This window comes from Leptinotarsa decemlineata, unplaced genomic scaffold, assembly GCF_025532065.1.
Source record: "Leptinotarsa decemlineata unplaced genomic scaffold, Ldec_3_MD MMD2_tig00001019_RagTag_RagTag, whole genome shotgun sequence".
NCBI classification, from domain to species: domain Eukaryota; kingdom Metazoa; phylum Arthropoda; class Insecta; order Coleoptera; family Chrysomelidae; genus Leptinotarsa; species Leptinotarsa decemlineata.
In genome coordinates this window covers 2,131,818-2,146,329 of record NW_027412557.1, presented here as the reverse complement: position 1 = coordinate 2,146,329, position 14,512 = coordinate 2,131,818, and the positions used below count along the sequence as shown (strand labels likewise).

Here is a 14,512-nt window from a genome sequence, read left to right as displayed (position 1 = left end):
ACTTTAAATGGATGGTAACAAATTGCACTTACATGGAACACTGTCACCCTCACTAGTATACACCGATGTTTTGCCTTAAGACACTTGCCACAAGGCTCTTCAGTACCAAATTGGATAACATTATAGAAAATACACACAGTTCATTCATGAATCACGATTTTTAATGTCACGGAATAAGCTTGATCTGCTTATGTCATCGATGATATCGTAATGTCATTCATTCACCTATTTGATTTAATCCCAGCCAAAAGGGATCTTATTTGAATTGAAGGGGTTATATTTTTAGGAGTGATTAATTTTTGGGAAAGAAAGTTTTTGGCTTTCTACTACTCCATCTTGATACAAAAAACAAGGATGAGGGAATCTTCCAAGGAAAGGAAGGAAGTAATCAATTTTAAATCAAGTAACTCTATACATGGATGTGTAGATCATGCAAAGAAGTAACTTTCAGACACAAACTGAAAGAAAGTCCTCCTGGAACAGTTACTTTCATATAAACATTGAATTACACGAAAGAATAATTCTTTCGAAACAAATACTTCTAAATATATAATGTTATCCAATTTGGTACTGAAGAGCCTTGTGGCAAGTATCTTAAGGCGAAACATCGGTGAATACAAGTGAGGGTGACAGTGTTCCATGTAAGTGCAATTAATTACCATTCATTTAAAGTAGAACTCAGGTGAATGATATCTGATTTTTATCCCACAACGAATGTTTGAAATACAAACTGAGTAGAGAAAAGTATCTTCTGTATAATTTAGTGTTCATATAGAAGTATTTGTTTCGAAAGAATTTTTTCTTTCGTCCTGGAAAGTAGCTGTTCCTCCTGGAACAGCTACTTTCATATAAACAGACAGTTTGTGTCTGAAAGTCACTTCTTTGCATGATCTACACATCCATGTATAGAGTCATTTATATTAAAATTGATTACTTCCTTCCTTTCCTTGGAAGATTCCCTCATCCTTGTTTTTTGTATCAAGATGGAGTAGTAGACAGTCAAAAACTTTCTTTCCCAAAAAGTTCATCTTCTTTTGTGAAAAATGTTGAGAATGTTTCATGCCTTTTCCGCTGATCTGTGATATTAACATCATCGAGCAAATTCCACTGTTTTAAGCGAGAACCTAAAAGCTCTGCTTTACATTTCGGCAAATTTTAATCTCCAATCAAATCATTAAAATCTTCTGTGCAGTGATGAAATGATGTTTTGTTGTTCTGGTGTCGGTAAAAACTCCTTATAGGAATTACTTTTATGAGAACTAAGAGATGAGCTACTTTTCTGTGATAATTTTTTCGGTGGCTCAGGTACCTACTGGTCGTGTCAGATCGTGTGTGACTGGAGCAGAAGAAGATTCAAGATCTGGATATTCGATAGGTTTTGCATTTTTACCTCTACGTCTTTTGCTCGGATCCACAATGCAAAAGTAGCAGTCGTTAACGTGGTCTTTTCATCCTCGCCAGATTCTTGGTATTGCAAATTTCATAGATCTTTCTCACCTCGATACCAACCTAAAATATGGAAATAGAAATCAATATGTGTATTATATTTAATTCACCATTTAATTAAAAATTTCTTACCCTCCAAACATCTTTCACAATAACTACAAGCAGCATGTGGAGCCCATGTCTTGTCTTGGTTCCGTACCGGACAGTCAAAATATGCTTCGTAGGCTTCACAAAGAACATAAGCTGTATTTAATTCGTATTTTACATCTCGAACTTTAATAAATTGCCCACATATATAACAAAATGCATTAGCATTATATTTGCACTATTCATACTAGTGCCATCTATCAGCACTGTGTGAACGTTAGAACACCACTCTGTTCAAAGGTATTTTCTTTTCGTTTTTGTTCATAATTCAGCAGAAAATCATAAAATAAGTTATTTTGTAAACTCGTATAATTTTCAATTATATTGTTAATTTTGTTGATGTTGAATTTATGCATCCGCACTGTATAGTTGAGAGAATTCGCTCTCGGAGAAAAAATCATTATGCATCACTTCTAATAACAAAATATCGACGTTGACAATGATCTTATGAAAGATCACTCAAGTGTACCTGCTCTATTAATTTCTCTTCCTTTTGCAATATGATTCATTTTGCTACCGCACTGATGAAATTGCAGGATTCGCAGGAGGCGCATGTACAGTTCGATATTGACTGATTCCAGGCGTTTTTTTATCATGTTCATATACACATATTTCCAAGGAATATAACACGGTCGCGTTTTGTTGGAATCGTGCACTTTCAGCAATTAAAACCTTCCCAGTTTTATGCTGGGCTGCTGTTATTGTTAGGCGGGTTTTATTTATTTTATACTCAATCAATAATCGGTGTGTCAGGATTCAGTCTGTCTTTCTCGTGGATTCCGATTCGTTTGCAAAAAGTAACAAATGCAAAAAGACAGTGTGTACACTCGTTGCCATAGTTTCACCACAGAATTGTATGGAAAACAGTTATGATGAATATCAATAGCAAGGCGGCAGGAACTAAAAAACAATACATGAACGTTTTTTCCTGAAAAGGTTAAAGAAAGGTGATTTCGAATTGACACTATTACCATATATATTAGATAGATAACAAGATAACAACCGAATCCAAGGAAATATACTGTCTATAGACCAATTATGCATGAGTAATGTGATGGTATTTTTTTATCTTAAGTGCAAATGTCAGGCAGGAATTTTGAATTTCCACAAGAGACTTAGTTTGTCGATCAAGTAGAGCAGACCAGAATCCAAGTTGCAGTAAGAAATATGTAATAGTAGGAGACTGCAAAGTGTAAGTTTCACAGAACTATCAGGAATTTTTCTTTATGGTTCGATACCTTTCGAAGTTCATGTTAACATACAAATATAAGCCAAAATTTCCACAACAGATTGTGAAATTTGAATCAATGCCATTTAAACTTATGATGCAGCAACAGCAACAACATCATCTAGCTTTTTGTCAAACGTTGTGCCTTGTAGCCTGATTAAGCAGATGGCAACTATTTCTTTCTAGCAGAATAATTACTTTTTATATGGTTGAAAGAATACCAGTAGGACGAAAGTGGAAAAGTTAATGAGTATTGTTCATTTTTGATGTAGGTATAACATTTGCCATTTTCCAGGAAGAGGGGCAGACACCATTCCTGAATCAGATATTGATAATATATGTTCAATAAGATTTTTTTATAAAATATTTTATTCAAATCGTTACCAGAGATACTAACAATACAAAGACCACAATAATTATCAATAATCCAACCAAAAGTTTGCGAGACCAAACCCTCAACTCAATCAAAATTTTTCGAGTCAAACAAACCCTATTTGAGAGAAAATCATTATTAGGGTGAAGATCTGTCTGGATATTCAGTACCGTGTTTGATTTGTTCAAGTATTTCAGAGAATTTCAGAATGCACTGATTAGACTCGGACTTGAATTGTAAATAACTTTTTTGTTCAGTTTTGATTGGAATATTTACCGTATTTCATATTTTGAGCAAATGAAACATTATTGAAATTTTAAAAATTGCGATAAGGTAAAAGTCTATTTGGGAACGTGACTAATACATCTTCAGAGATCAATGTGAGATTCTTTGAAAATATTATTGGTGTGACTAACCATCCTGCTTTGGAAAAATAATATATTGAAAGTGATATGTATGTATTATGAGACTTTGGCTATACCTACGGAAAATTCATATCTAAACTAATTTCATGAAGAGAAGTGATGTGCTCGTTAATTTGTTCGTAATGAATAAACTTACAGACTACGATTGGAATAATTCATTCATTTATTCAACAGAAAGGAAGATAACAGACACGAGCCCAAAACGGCATTTACGATAACATACTGAATATACAGTATGTTAATGATTCAAAGCCAGCAATAATAATACTAATGGACACACTACAAGATACAACGTTTCCTCTTTTTGATCAATGGATATTATTGCTATATTGAATAATATAAATTCAAATATTTAAAATCATAAGAGGCAATTGTGCAAGTTGTTATTTCAAAAGTGTGACTTTCTCAAAAGTCGGGCAAGAATGTAGGCGAATCAACGAATCTATTCAAAAGTTTATACCTAGGAGAAAATAACATCAAAGGACTTTACAAATTCCAAGTGGATTCAACTAAAATTGCTGTCCGAAACTTTCGAAATTTGCCATGTGATTATTGTAGAAACCACAAAAATGATGCAATACCTATGTAACTTACATTCACTGTTGGGTTACTATATTTTCAATATGAGAAGCAAAAACCTTTTTTTCATCGAATACAATCCCAAGATCATTGACTTTATTGAATTGTTGAAGACTATTATGGACAAAACATTGCAAACTATTTTTTTATTATAGATATGCTTCGAATGAAATTTATAGGATTTATTTTCTCGACAAGTGTCAAGTTTTGATTCCTCCAAAAACTATGTACACTCTCATTCTACAGTATGTGTTACATCGAACTTCCATTAGACATTTGGGATGAAGTAGATAAATTATCAAAAAATGTTTTGTATGAAAATTCAAATAAGGCTATTGAAATTATATAACATGTGATGCAATGTTTGTACAAGACATTACAAGACAAGTTTTGACATCGACCGCCAAACGAAATTCGTCTTCGGTTTTTCTCTGCAAGACAACTAGTTAATATCAGAGAACAAAAAGCAAAGCATTCGTGATCCAGCAGAAGACACGAATACAGCCTGAGAATAAGCAAGCATGGCCATGTCTGGTATTGCTTTGTTTTTGGGCTTTGATTTCAGATAGTTGTTTTGGAGTGAAAACTGCAAAGGAGATCAGAAAATGGAGCTTGAACGTAGCCTAATTATAAATTAGAATGGACATCTCCATTTCTGAAGGAGCTTTATTTTCTGGCTCTGGTTTCATGTTGTATCAACGCAACTAAAGAAAATGATATGCACATGGGATGATATCTATAATATCTAAAGCAATAAAGTAATAAAGAAACGTAGCAACATTGAAGTGCAGTTTATTGTCCATATTACTTTGGGATAGATATAATAATAATAAACGTCTCTATTACTGCAATCACACAAAAAAATTACAATATTAAGTTCTAACTGCATATATAAAGTTATAGTAAAAGGCGAAGTTTAATTTTCGCAGCAATGCAAACAACTGCTAAATTGTGATATTATTTCAACACTGGTCAGATCAGAGCAAGTCAGAAAATAAAGGTTGGATTCGCAACGGACAGCTTTTGGGAGTCTCGTTTATCATTGATTATCTATCGATCCTATGAATGACGTCTTCGTTAGTTTCCTTACCTTAGAGTTCAATTATTATCGAAAATGTTTTCCGATTCACATAACCGACGTTTTCATCTTCGAATCTTACCTAATACAGAGCTTTGTAGATGTTACACTTTGTCGGATTTATTTGCCATTGATAAAACTTTCAAAGAGACCAACGAAGAAAGCAAATGAATCTCTCCAACGACGTTTCAGCAAGTTCAACAAAACTGACATAAAAAGTTATCTACTCGTCACCTAATCGAGAAATCAGTATCACTCAATGAACTACTTTGAAACTCCTCGACTTCATGTAAATTAGAATAATTGATCTAGATTGGAAATTTTAGTTTTTTCGAAGATAATTTTATGGCGGTGTTTTCCACCATCCTTACACTACCAGTTCTGAATGTGCAGACTTGCCTTGCATTCAATGAATGACATTTTGTTTGATTGGTCTATTTATAGAACGTCTTAGCACCAGAGACTGGAGCAAACATCGAATTGCTATCCCATGTCCCACCCCTGTGTCGAATATCTGATGCCAATCAGTGAAAATCAACAGGTAATGAGAAGCAGCTAATGACGTCAGAGATAAAATAACGTTACCAATCTAACTTCATCAGAACAGCTATCAATTATTTTTCACATCCGAAAATTCCCTCGACTGTAAAAGTAAAAGATTTAGAGTACCATGAATTTGTGACAAAGCAGAATATCGGCTATAGTAATCTAGTGAGTCGAACTGGTTCGAGACAATCGCGATATCGACCAATTTATTGCAAACCGTAGTCGAACCAGAAATGGCAAAAACATGTGTACTTACATAGATAAAGCTTAATGAACCAATCTGCACAAACAAAAACAATAAAAGACATTACTTTGCGTCACAGCAAATACAGAAACTCATTAATATTCACCTTAATATACGACCAATTGTTTGGTCGCCATAGATAACTCGTTATAAAGGTTTTGTGAAAAGGATATAAAATTTAATGAATTGGGGTACTTTAACAGATAATTCAGTCACCATATTTGATCGAGACTATTGAAGGAAACAAGAAGTGGTTTAGGATAAGCCATATACTGAAGTAAGTTACTTGTTTATTTGCTTAGAATTCACATAATGAAGTTTCAAAAACAAAATTTGAAATAAAACCGATTAGAAAGAATGAATTTCTCGGATTATGATATCAGGTGTCTCGCTTAGATTTAGGAATCATACTAAATATCACGATTTCGTGAAAGAAATTATTGATTTCTTCAATTCATATTAAAAACATATTTTTTTGAACAGATATGTTTCGTAGAATGAAGACATATCAAATATTGGAAATTGCAACTGGAATATGTGCAAATGATTTAATTTTCAACCCAACTTCTGAGGGTTTTTTCAGAATGAATCATTTATCAGACTTTCATAAACCTAGAATATGTTCGTAAAATGCGATAGAAAGATTTTGTACAGATTCTGATAAATACAAAACAACTCCCAAGAACCAAAAAGTAGGGAAAAATTGGTATTATATTCTAAACTAGAACAGCAATGATGCTGTAGCAATTCACAGTCCTTTAGTGCACCAAATTTTCAACAATCGTTCAAATTGCTACTGGTCAAAAACTCAGGTTCCAAACAACAAACCAACAACATATTCGATTTGAATGACTCAAGAATTTCATGCAGATATAAGACATATCCTCAGATCACTTCGAGGTGCCTCACCTACAGTAACGTAGGGGTGACATCATCACTTTGGAAAACACTATGTTGGACACAAAATCTTGATCTTACAATGCCAACTCCTCCTCACTCGTTCAGGGAGTAAACTCCATAAAAAATCATGAAAACAGAAGTCCACCTATTGGAAAATAAGCTGTTATATGTAGGTCACAAGCTATTAAAATTCCTTTCAGATAGTACACAGCGAAATTCGATTTCGGACACCAGGAAAGGCTTATGTCGCTCAATGTATCTTTTTTCTGCTGCAAAGTGTAGCACAAAATCTATGAACAGTAACAATAATTCCGTTCCAAAGAGCGCGTTGCTCATCGCTTCTAAAATTCTCTTCTCAAAATCTCCAGTGAACTAATGAGTAACTGAGTTAGTGTATGATAATTGTTTCAGACCATTCCCTGGTGACGCCAACTTGGTTGATGAAACGTGCATCACACCTCCAGTGGATGGAAGATGTGTTGTTTTAATTATTTTACGTCAGAGGTTCCAATTTCACCTTATGTTTCCTAATATATCAGATGAAATTATATTTTCTTCAATGAACTGAGAAAATTCTAAATAGGCCTAAAAGAAATTGGATTCACCTCTGAGGAATAATTGAAATCAAATAGCTATGATGTCTGGTTCACATTATTCATTGATTAAGAGGGAAATCCATTATAATGACTCTCTTAGAAATCCACCAGGCATATCATGAAAAGAGAAATTTCAAGGTTAATTGGCCAACCCATCTCATTTATCACTTTATCCATAATAAAAACGAATCCACTTTATGAAAGAGATTTTTTGCTAATATATTCTAGAACTACAAACATTTACGGAAATTCTCATTTCGATTTTGAGTGAATTACGAACAATAAACAAGTTTGTTTCAACTCTGACGATCCATGATCATGTGCTGTGAAGTAACTAAGGTTACTCCATCGGGCATGAATGCATTTATTCCTTTCTCAATGAAATTCCGGTGTCGAAAATCGTATCATTTTTGTTGAGACAAATTAAGAATAAACGGAAATGAACAGCCAAAGGGTTGTGTCTATCTTTCTGATCAGTAACTTAAGCTGTCACTTTAAATTTGAGTCTACAACTTCATTACTAACACAGGAAGATAGCTTAATAATATTAATAACGATGAAGAAGGCAAGCCAAAAACAGCATCCATTATCCCAACTTTATATTCCACAACACTGACTATTTTTCTGATGAAACAGCTAAACATCAACAAAGGTTTTGGTCCTTTTGAAGTACCTATTAGCGTACTTGAAGAATGTGTCAAAGCAAATGCACTAACCTGTCTTGCAAAAAAAGAGTTTTTGTATAACTGTCAAGAAAACTTAACATTTCTGCACCTTTATTGATGCATAAATGTTTACTATTTTTCGCCGTGAAAATACGTCTTTTTTCACCGTGAAAAATAAACTTTTCTCACTGCCAAAATAATTTACAAAATGAACATGAAAAATTACTTTTTGAAGGATTTATTTTCAACAGAGTCAATCAATTATCAATCGATTATTCATTATAAAACAATTTCATTTATTGGAATAATAATTGAATAAATTTTGAACAAATACTTCCAACATAAATTCCCAAAAATGTTCCATGTTGGATATTTCTTGAAGAGTTGATTTCATAATTTTATCAGATATTTGTTTGAAAGAAGATGAACAATTCAATATTTTGATAGAAATCTCAATTTTGTTATTGAAAACATCTTCTATATATGCTTTTGCTACGTAGTCAGATTTCCAGCCACCGTGACGTTTTATGGATGTAATGTAATGTTGCCCCCTGCATTATCCAGAAGACTTGCAGAGCTTCTCCTGGAACAGTTACCTGTGTAGCTCTTATACATATATTTTCCAAGCCATTTTGAAATCAAGCTGGTCATTTCTTCTATTTATTCATACCCACATGCTGGTTAATACATGTGAATCGCTATTTTCGCACAGGTGCCGCCCTGAGAGCGCCTTAAGGATTTTCCTATAGTGCTTGTGTTTTGTCCAAAAAAAAACTTTTTGTATGAGGCGGCCGTAGTGCTCTATACTTGCGATTTATCTCAATACAATGAGAATTTGAAACAGTAAACATTATTGCGCAATTGGTCTTCGTATCAGGTATTTTAACAATCAATATACATCCAGCATATTCAATGGCACATTAGTTATATGTTATAATTCTTCATGGCGACAGGCATCTCTGATACCCAAAATTAGGACAACCTACAAATAAAACATTTCTAAATTACTACTAATCTTACAAAATTATAATCATATCTGTACCTACCTTATAAAGTGAATTTGTTTCGTTATCAGCATCTTGATTATATTTATCGATATCATTCCTGGATAAAACTTTAGATTTCTTTCCTCGGTCACCGACGCTTTTGTTCTTAATGAGCGGGACCAGTTTTGAAAACTTCCTCATATCAATATTCTCTTCAACATTCAATGTACTTTTCAACATTAAATAGACACTGCATGACGTAGATGGTTTTATAATTTTTGTTTTTTCCTCGAAATAGCATGTATAAGCACATTTTCAGAAATCTTTTCAACATGTTTCTTCTATTGATCTCATTATGAGTCATAATGATCTCACGAAGACGCTAACTTGGTTAGCGAAACGCGCGTCGAGAGACCGTAATTTTTTGTTCTGGTGTTGGGAAAGTGATTTAAATAGAATAATTTCACGCCAGAGGTTCCAGTACGAACAGTACATATTTCTTGTCGCACTATAGTATATGTTTTCTCATATACTAACTTGGATTCGGCCTGTAACATATTAGATACTATTGCATTTGCTTTCTCAGATACCTATATCTAGTGGGGTATCACTACCACTATTATAATCAATATTCATCTTCTTGAAAATAACTTGAAATTGAAGCAACTAAGCAAATACAGTCAGAGGTCTGCTCATGTTGCGATTTCTCCGTAGCATGGTCAGAAATTGAATCCTGCCATTTGATAGGAGGTTATATTTTTGTTTATATATATATTTTTTCTTTGTATTTTGTTTCTATCAATAAAATCAATTATTATTATTATTATTATTATTATTATTAAACAGTCAAACACGCGGTGTGCCAACAAACCGTTTCTTCAGTAACAACACAGAAAGACCACTGGATGCTGTGAAATTGTATTGGAAGTATTGATAACATTGAGGATAGAATGTATATAATTACTATGTAATTATTTTGGACTTTTTTTTCATTCGGGAAAGTTTTGAATACGATTTTACTGAAAACATTGAATCGTATTTTCAAGAAAACAGTCGTTTGAAAGCGATAACTTAACGGAGCAAAAGGCCACGTCAAGATTTATTGGAAGTATTTATCTTTAATATATTTCAGACGATGTAAATTCACTTTCACAGTTGTACAAAAAATGTTTGTATTTCGTGTATAAAATTCGTGTTTTTATGGCACATTCTAGAGAATATTCAATACTCTCATGTGCCATTAAAAAACACTCATTTTACGCACTCAATAACCCAAAAATAACCATTTCCTTTTTATTGCCGTCCGAAGTCAGCCTAAACATGAAAAGGGCAAGAAAAATCTCTAAAACAAATATATAGACCAGGGACTTTGCTGTTCGTTGTAATGATGGAGAATGCTGTTACAACACATTCTCAAATAGTTGAAGTGCTCAAATTTTTTGTGTGATCAACAATATGGTTTCCGGAAACAGGCGACCAAATATGTCACCCATCTGAAGTCGATATTTTCATAATGATGGAATATTTCAATAACAGTAGGGACTACATAAGAGCTGTAACTTTTGATATTCGAAAAACCTGTTTATTAACTTGAATTCAAACATGAAAGGTCTTTTCCTGTGTACCTGCTTCATCAGACATGCTTTGACTTTCAGCAATATCTTCGGTACAAGTATTTAACAAAATTTGTTTTTACTTTTTGTGAACAAATGGTGGAGCTTCAGATGTATGGGCCGTCGGTCTATTAATCTGGCAATCAAATATAAGCGGAATTACGCCTGGTTTCCATATAATTTTTCCCACTTTCATAGTTTTGATATGCATGTAATTTTCTAAGTCTTTTTCAACCTAATACTCAAAGTAGTGCTCAGAGTAGACTATTTTTTTTTATTGATCATTATCATTCATACTTACATCAAGTATGGCAGCGGCGCGCTATGCGGCCCTTCGCATAGCGCGCTGCCATAACTTTCGTGATTTTAAGTTACTTGGCAGTGAAATAAAAATTTTGTCTGGTGCAGTTACCGAAGAATTGCATTTAGGAACGATGCAATATTTGTAACGTCCTTTTTTATCATTATTCATATTCACGCAGTTGACACACTGCAGTAAACAACACACAACTTGCTTTCTACGTATTTCGCTTATCCACCAGCACTCGTCACATAAGTCGACTCGGCGACTTGCTTTCTACGTATTTCGCTTATCCACCAGCACTCGTCACATAAGTCGCCGAGTCGACTTATGTGACGTTTCGGTGAACGCCACATTCAACTATTAATTTGAGGGAAAAGATAAAGAGTGAAAATTCAGATTTTTTGCAGATGTACTATTTGAAACATAAACTTTCAAGTAATGAAATGAAAAAAATTGTTAAATGAGCCCATTATCCGTCAATATTATGATTGTAAAGAGTCAATGACCACGGTTCTCTAGCTCTCTCGAAAAGCGTTCTTTACAAATAACCATTTGTCATTATTTTCTGGATACCTTCATTAATATCGCTGGTGTTACCCAAAACAATGAATTTCAGAAAGTAGTATATCTACGTGCGTGGAGTTTGCAAAAAAGGTGTAGAGATTATCTTCATATCCAAACTCACCTCGAGTTTTTTCGACTTACAGTATCAGTGTTTGGATTTATTTTAAGCTATAGGTTCCAGTTTTACTTTTATTGAACAAATTATTTGCCAATATCTGTTTTCTTTCAGAACATTCAGTGACACCCTCGTAAACAAAGTTCGTTTCATCCATCGATCTCGATTTTCCAACGATTCCTGAGCCTGTGTCAAGTATAATCCATTGCCTCAAATCAATTGGTTTTTCCTGTACAGACGTTTCTTTCGTACTCATTTCAAATTCAGAACTCTTCTTGTTCTTCGCGAAAAGGAACACAAGATACGTAGTCGCGAAAGTAAATCAGAAAACCAACCAAATTTAATCATTTCCCAGAGCTGCTTTCATTAGCAATAGAACTTGCAAGAAAGTAAAGAATAACATAGCTTGAATTGAAATGATTCATTATTAAATTCGAAACTGTCTAGAAAGTTTGTTTGTATTTAATTATGAGAGAAGTTTTTGAAATTAATTCGTCTCGTAATAGGGTGTTTAGATAATGTAATAACCATGTAATTTGAATAATAATTGGATTTCAAATTTCCCGTTTCGTCTGTACAAAACGTGTCGTGTTTTTCGTTTCGATGGACTTGATTAGATTTCGTACTGTTGTTTCAAATTAGGACATACACTGATTTCAGTATACAGGATACGAATTTGCTCGAATTATAAAATTCATTCAATCAAAAATACGTGTTCTACTAGATATATACAAATGACCGAATTATTAGAATATATATTAAAATATATTAAATATGAGAATGTCTGGTTTCTAATTTGAGAAAAGAAAAATATATTGAGAGCGATCAAGCGATTATTTTTGTGACAGTCCAAAGTGGTATGGACCCAAAACATCGACCCATTTAGAGAGCAACATTAACCATTGACCACTTCTTGCAATGAGTGATTATTGGCTTCAAGATTCATGTGCCCCGAGCAGATGAAGCAAACCAAAACACACAGCTTTCTGCATTTGTCCTGCTGAGATTTCTGTCGTGTTGAGAAATGTCGGTATACGTTTGAGATGAGAAAGTAGTGATGGCATCAATCCACCTAGGACTCCTATATTTAGAACAATTTTTTTATTACAGTGGCTGAAAACCAGAGCTCAAACATAACGTATCTATGATCAACGCAGCGCTGTTTTAACCCACCATAGGTCTCATCAATGGTGCTAGGCTGAACTACAAATGCATTGTTGGACTCAAATGTTCTTGAACGACAGCCTGAGTGAGTCAAGGCGATGACATGTCTCATTGTAAAAACATCCTTTATGGGATCGAAAGAGAACTTCCGAATATAAAAGATGAACGAGGTCCCCAAGGAAGTCAATTGCAAAGCCAAATTTCGACATCGACCGCCGATGAAAGTCATTGTCTGTTTCTCGCAGCAGCTTTCACTACAAGGTAACTAGCGGAAGAATAGAGAAACACCTGACAGAGGTGTTTCGATCCGCTATAGGTCCATGATTGGTGCTGGGCTAAACTACTAATGCATTACTGGACCTTACGAAAGCGGCATCTATAGAATCAACAAAAAACTCAATCCTTGAATTTCAAAACACCCCAAGGCGGTCAGTCGCAAAGCCAAGCTCATACATCGCCCGCGACGAGATTCGTCCTCTGTCTTTCATTTCAAGATAACCAACTGAAAACCAGAACCCAAACACAACGCATTTATGATTCAACACCAGACAGCGATGGCTCGACTCGCCATAGGTCTAATCAGCGGTGGAGGCTGAACCACAAATTCATTGCTGAACTCAACTCCCCTCAAAGGACAAGCCTGGGTGAAAAAAGGCGTCTCCCCTTACGAAAACACAATCTATGGAATCGACAGAGAACTCAATCTTTGAATATTAAAGACAGAGGAGGCTCCCCAAGGTAACCAGTTGCAAAGCCAAGAGGTCTAAGTACAGTAAAAGAAGTTTGAGATGAACTGGTCAATCCAGGGATGAAAGTCACAGAAAACATCAACCAAGCCATGAGAGAAATGAAAGGCAAGTTGGAAAAACAAGTAAACAAACTGAAACTAACTGATTGAATAACTTGATCATACTTACATGGGTAATCAATCGACTCCCCTTCAGCAGATTATGTATCTTTCAACAGAGACAGTGCTGAAAGTAACAATGAAAAAAGCCTGAAGCTTCCCATTTTGGTAGTCAGTAGCCAACGCCAATGGTTGGTCGGGAAAAGATGACCGCTACACTAGCACTCGTTCTGTGACATCAGGTACCTTATTTACTACAATAAATTTCAGTTAAAGTACGTATAAAAGGATTGTGAGAGCTACGGAAATGCGATGTGCGTAAGGGTCGGGGTAAACGCTCCAAGATATGTACCGAATAGGTACATATTCCGGGATCTAGACCTGAACATACACTACGTGGACGCATATATGAGATAACATGCAGAAGACACGTTTGACAGAATTCGAGCGCACGACAATCCAGCGCTAAGCGATCTACACAATGTACTGAACAGGGATGACCCCAGATTCCGAGAGAGGAACGAACACAACAGGCTAACAAAGCAGAATCAGAGACTAACCCCGAGAGTCGCTATCAGGCGGCTCCGGTAAGTATAAAAACTTCTTAACCAGATTCCAAATTCACTTCATTTTCAGATTCACTGAGAAATAACACTGGCTCGCGACACAAAGACACTCGTCTCCACTTGGTT

General features: G+C 34.7%; 1 pseudogene; it reads right to left on the bottom strand.

The window, feature by feature from the left end:
* Positions 1-999: 999 nt before the first annotated feature.
* LOC141482346 (uncharacterized) lies at positions 1,000-9,414 on the bottom strand (annotated as a pseudogene).
* Positions 9,415-14,512: the final 5,098 nt, after the last annotated feature.